This window comes from Taeniopygia guttata, chromosome 1A (genome assembly GCF_048771995.1).
Source record: "Taeniopygia guttata chromosome 1A, bTaeGut7.mat, whole genome shotgun sequence".
Classification (NCBI taxonomy): domain Eukaryota; kingdom Metazoa; phylum Chordata; class Aves; order Passeriformes; family Estrildidae; genus Taeniopygia; species Taeniopygia guttata.
Window position 1 is genome coordinate 70,587,374 of NC_133025.1, and position 6,000 is coordinate 70,593,373.

Below are 6,000 nucleotides of genomic sequence, written 5' to 3' on the forward strand. Positions count from 1 at the left end.
CACCTTGGGACCCCACCTGTGCACAACAAGCTGCTCCTTAAAAAAATAAAAGAATATTACCAGAAGTGCAGGCCTTCCAACAGGAATTTTGGATTGACCACATTTATAAGGCCTCCATGGGGAAAAATATACTTTTGGTCTGGAATTAGGCAAGTACCACTGGAGCAGCACAGCTTTATGGCCTAGATGGATTTTTCGTATGAGCCATCTTTCAGAGCTGTATAAATAAAGAACAGTGGATTCTAGTATATGAGTGGCCTACAGAACTACTGAGTCATGTCCACCCCCCACTATTATTATACATACCACCTCTCTATGGAAGTATGCTAATGCTTATGTTAGCTGGTCTAAATTTTCTACTGCCATTTATCAGGAAGTGAGTACTAAGTTGGATTTGGGAGCAGGTCCAAATTTAGCCAAAGCAGTTTATTTTCCAAAGAAAATACTGTTGACAATGGAATCTGAGTTTACAGATTGGATCTTCTGAATGCACAGACACATTCAAAAGCTGCTTCCTAAAATATGGAGTAAATACACAAACTGGTCTCTACATACCATCCTAATGTAGTCCCTGTGTATTTATGCACATTAGAAAGTACTTTTACTGGTGCTTTTGAAAAAAAGGCTCAAGGTGAGGGATTTCAGCAGCTCAGAAGGTTTAATGTTGCATGGCACTGTCTGATTTTTTTTTTTTTTTTTTGCAGGTTTATATTGGCCAATATTTATTGAATTTTATGGAAGAGCTGCATTTTGTTTACATTCTGGCTGGGATTTTCAGATCCCTTCACCAGACACCCACAAATACCTAACTACTTCTAAAAGTACAGGTTGTGCAAAAATAAGCAAGAGACAGCCTGTCAAAGCCATGTTAAAGGGAACAGAATGTTACTGAAACTCTGAAAGATCCAAGGAGCCGCATGACCCTGAAATTTTGGTGGCACTGAAGGGCTTTGCAGGATCTCCCCAGCCTTGGAAATTTAGCACAGGTTGTAGGAGACAGACCTGGCATGACCTAGAGAGGCTTCTGGAATCTCCAGGAGCAAGGAAAGAGAAGGAACACAAGGCTAAAGCTGGGCTCAGACTCTTCCTTGCTGCACAAACCCAACTCACACAGAACAGCAAAGAGCCCATCCAACCTAAAAATCTCTCAAGGAGCAAGATCACAGCAGAACAATAATAGGAAAAGAGCCTTGAAAACCTTTCCTTGCTTCTTAAAATAGCTTTTCCTTGTGCCTGCTCCTCTGCCCTCCCCACCATTTACTGGCAGCTGTAGCACATAATTAAAAAGGGGCTTTCATGCTGGGACAAACATGCAGAAAGGAAAACATTTTACATTTTTCTTTGCCAGTATATAAATTTCTGAGTAAATATTATTAAAGATACTTGCGTGAGTGAAACAACTTCTTCTCCTGGAAGCCAGATGACTTTTTCTGATTTTATTCTGCAGTTGATGAGATGATGTCTGGTTATAGTACAGCAATAAAGTAATTATTCCCTGAAAAAATTATAAGGCAAGGCTTCATTTTACAATTATCCATGAACAGGTAGAAGAAGGTGATGTTGTATAAACATCAAAGAAAGAGCATTTGTCAAATGTCAATCACTACAACATATTGTGTGAAAGGGAAAACTGGCTTAGACTCTTTTAAAGACTTATGCTTTTCATTTTAAAATTTGATTCAATTTTGAAACCAAAAAAACTTGACCAAAAAAACTCCACCAAAACTAACAAACAAAACCCCAAAACACAAGATCAGTTTAAGAAGAATTTTATTACCAGCATATACAGCAAAAATCCTTTCCAGAAAAAAATTTGTCTGGACCAAGGAATTGGGACCACTCCTGGTTAGACCTGTGCCAAATCCATTCAGAATCATTGGTGTCCTCAAAGGATTTCCTTAACTTTTACAATGTTACAGCACATGCCAATCTTCTTCACTTTAGTTTACTGCTTCTTTTGTGATGGAAAATTGTCCTTCCACAAAGGCAGATGAGCTTTAGTTTTATAAATATCCACCTCCATAATTAAGATTTATGTTTATAAAAATATTTATACTTCCTCTTCTGTTAGGAGAGAAACAAATATATTTTATAATTAGGCAGGAGCAACGAACAAGACATGCAATTGCATTATTGGCATGTGTGAATTCACAATAGGAAGCCCTGTGAAACTTTGCTTGGGAAAAAAACGTCCTGGGCTTGCACAGTAGGTGACTGTTAACTTGCCAGTATCAAAATACCAAGACTTACCATATTAGTTCACTATGGGTTAGTCATTCCCCAGCAGTGGGCACTCAAGTGTTAGTTAGGTCTCACTGAGCCTCTGACATCAGTGATCCCTGGGCCTTTTCCACGTGTTGTTCTCTTCCAGATAGGTTAGCATAACAACAAAGAGACATGTAAAGAAATGAAATTAAAATATAATTAAAAAGAAACAGCATTAGAGAGATTGCTATTTATGTATCTGTACAAACAGATCTGTGCATGTGTTTATCCCCAACAATGGATTACCTTCTTAACATCACTGACTTTCATGATTATCAAATATTAAAATTAATTAATCCAGAGAGATTAAAATATATTCTACAAACATTTCTTTATGGCTGAATTAAAATCTATAGCCTTTAAAATAGCCCCTAAGATTAGAGAAATTGTTCAACCTAATTACCTTTTAGTATCGCACACCAACATTACATTCTAGCACTTAAGATAAAAGCAGGTGCTTTGCATTAAAATTACTGGACACCACCTCTTACACAATAATTACACTGAGGTTTAGTCTTTGGATGCTGCTACTGTGAATAAGCAAGCTGAAGTTTGTTAAAAAGCAAGTTTAACCAAGTGAGGTTCAGAATATGGTTTGGAACCTGCAGAGGAGTAGGTGCCTGGCTAGCCAGGGGGTACAATTTGCAGTAAGTGGCAACATGTGTTACTTCTGTTTAAAAGGCTTTTTGTTTGTCAAATAAGCTCCCTAGTTTTGTACTTTTGAACAAAATTACGCAAATTTACTGTCTTCCGACATTGGGGAAATGCTTGTGAAATCTTCCTCTTAGCAAAGTGCCAATAATTAATAAATGTCTTTTTCAGTTTGAGCATTTCTGTTAACAGTGTACAGCCATTATAGCAATTAGTGCATACCAAGGCAGACATGAAGCCACCACCCTTTAAGAGTGAGTTTATGACCAGCTGATGTGGTTTTAAGTGTGTGATGCTCCCAAAAGGGTTAGCCCTGCCCTCCCTCTACTCACAAATACTGAGAAAAGAATCCTTATTTTGGCTTTTCTTTCCTCATCCTCTATGGACAAATGTGATCTGGTGGGACTGGCCTGTAAGTCCCCAAGGCAGCTGAGAACCGCAGGGGCTGTGACAAAAACAGCCACTGTGGGGTCAGCAGAGAATGAAACTGCCATGAGCACATGCTGGATCCCTTGTGAGCACTTATGCCACTGTAAATCCGGTGGGTACTGAGTGAACTGGGTGTGGCTGATCCCTGAACCCCAGAGAGACTTTTCCTGTCCTTTGTCATCTGTTAACACATGAGCCTCCCTGCATGGACATCCCGTGGCAGGGACCTGCTGGACAGATGACCACTGCTGGTGGATCTTGCCCTGGGTGCTCAGCCTCATCTACAAGCTCATGACCAGCAGTGTGGGATGGCTTCAGGCTCAGCCAGGCCATCTGTATCTCTTAGAGGCTTTAAATAAGTCACCCATCACCTCCAGGCCACACTGCTGTGGAAGGGAATTTTGTGTATAGCATTCAGCCTTCTTCTGCAGGCTGGCTCACCTTGGCACTCCAGATGCACAGAGAATTCACCTTACCCTCAAAGTTCCCAAATAAACAGGAGCAGAGGCTCTGTGCTTGCAGGCAGCCTGTCAGGCTCTCATAGGTGCAAACACTTTCAGTGTTCAAGGCTAGGCTTAATTTGCTGGGTTGGCATTGGGCTGCTCAGGTTACCTTTTGTGATCTGCCTGACACAAGCAGCATGTGGTTGGCTTGCCCACTAACATTTAGTACTGTGTACACCCACAGTCACACCCACTATGCACAGGTAAAGATTTCTCTTACAGCTGTGCTCCTCTCTGCTCGTACTTCAGCACTTTCCCGGTGACAGTTTCATTCTGACAAAAACCATGCTTCTGAAGAACTGCCACAGGAGGGCTCCCATGTTTAAAGTTTCCAGAGAGGAGCACTTTGGCAGTGCATGCAAAGGCCTTTATTTCCCTTCACTGCTCCCTGCAGCGCTAGGGAGGTCTGGCTCACACATACCAGGGAACAAACAGTTGTACTTTGAGCCATTCACTGTGGCTGCTGTGACCAGGTTATGTTACACTGAAGGTCACCCTCGATGTCTGGTGCCATTATATCACTGTTCCCCTGGCCTTCATAATTTACTAGTATTTCCAAACTTAAACTCTTGGTGTGGTAAGTTGGATGATATTCTTAAAGAGCCACATGATGGAGGCCTGTAAAATGAATTTGCCTAATTCACTTTCATTGGCTGAAGCAATTTTTTTTCTCCAGCTTAACCAAATGCAATTGCTTTATCTTCCTGGTCTTCTTATCAGATAGGACTAACCTATCTGGATCACTCTGAAGCAGCTGAACGAATCTGGAAGGAGTTCCAGGAATGCTACAACTCACTGGTCTGTTCAGTTTGCCCATGGGGTTAGAGAGCTCAGCTATGACAAAGTTCCAGCCCAGGATCCTTACAGAAAGGTTTAGCTCCTCAGACTGGTTTAATGAAACAATTTCCTGTCTAAAGATGCAAACACTAAATGCCTTCTTTGGAAAAGGCTAGAAGATAAAGAGCAGAAAAAAAGAGATGCAGAAATGTGAACATCTACCTTTTTTTCCCCTCTTCTTTTTCTGTATGAAAATTTCCTAAAACTTCTAACACAAGATCTTTTCAATTTCTTTCTCACTAAGTCAGTTTTTCTCTAGACACAGCAAAACAAGTTCCATTTATTAATTTGAGCTTGTCCCAAGGTCTGGTTTTGCCAAGTTTTGAGCATTAGAAATCCCCTAAAAATCCTTTCCTTCTCATCCATCCTCCTAGCCTTCCTCTCCCACAACATACACAAGGCACTTCCTTAAGGTTTGCTCTGAGATCAGAGTTTCCTCAGGATGTTCAGCTTCAAAGCTTAAGAAACACTGCAACACATTAGTCACCAGCCTCACCACAGTTCCCAAACACCAGCAAACCAGACTTCCAGCTGATGCAATTCATCAGCATTACCCTGTCAAGTTTCACTGAGGACCTGATCCACGGCCACTTGCTGGCCTTGTTTTGTGGGTAATCAGAGAGGCACTGTGTGCAAAACAAAAGTGGGAGAAACTCATCCTGTATGCTTAGGGTCATCTGAAGATTAAATTTTTGCTTGGAGACAGATACAGATAAAAAGTAGGGGATATGTGTGTATGCCTGTTATTGAGATTTGTAGAAACGTGTTGATAATAGTATGATCCTGTAGGAATATCTCTTTGCCTTTTGTGTCCCACGCTACTAAAAATAATAAAAGCACATACGAGAAATATCAACAGAGGGAGTAAATACCAAATTATATTTACTTAGTCACATATGAGAACACTGCAGTGAATCTAATTCACCCAAGGTGAATTAATTGTTTTTTCCCCTTGTGTCTGGATTTCCACATTTTCAATGCCATTTGCAAGGGGACAGTTTGTACAGCAGAGCTGTGGTATCTATCCTGACGTGGGGCAGCTCCTGCCCCTCATGGCACAGGCCACAGGGTAGGGACTGTATGTGTTGCCTACACAGTGGTGACACTCACATTCCTCTGAGTAACAACACATTCTCATTCCCATCACATTCCAAAAGATAACTCTAGTGCTGTGGTAAAACGCTATCTAACTCCATTGTCACCTAACTCAGTACAAGCAAAGGGTGAGATCAGGAGAGATGCATCAGAGTAAATCTACAGGGAATCACATCTTGAAAAAATTCTAATCAGCTTCCTCGTCAAAGCCCAGCTGTGT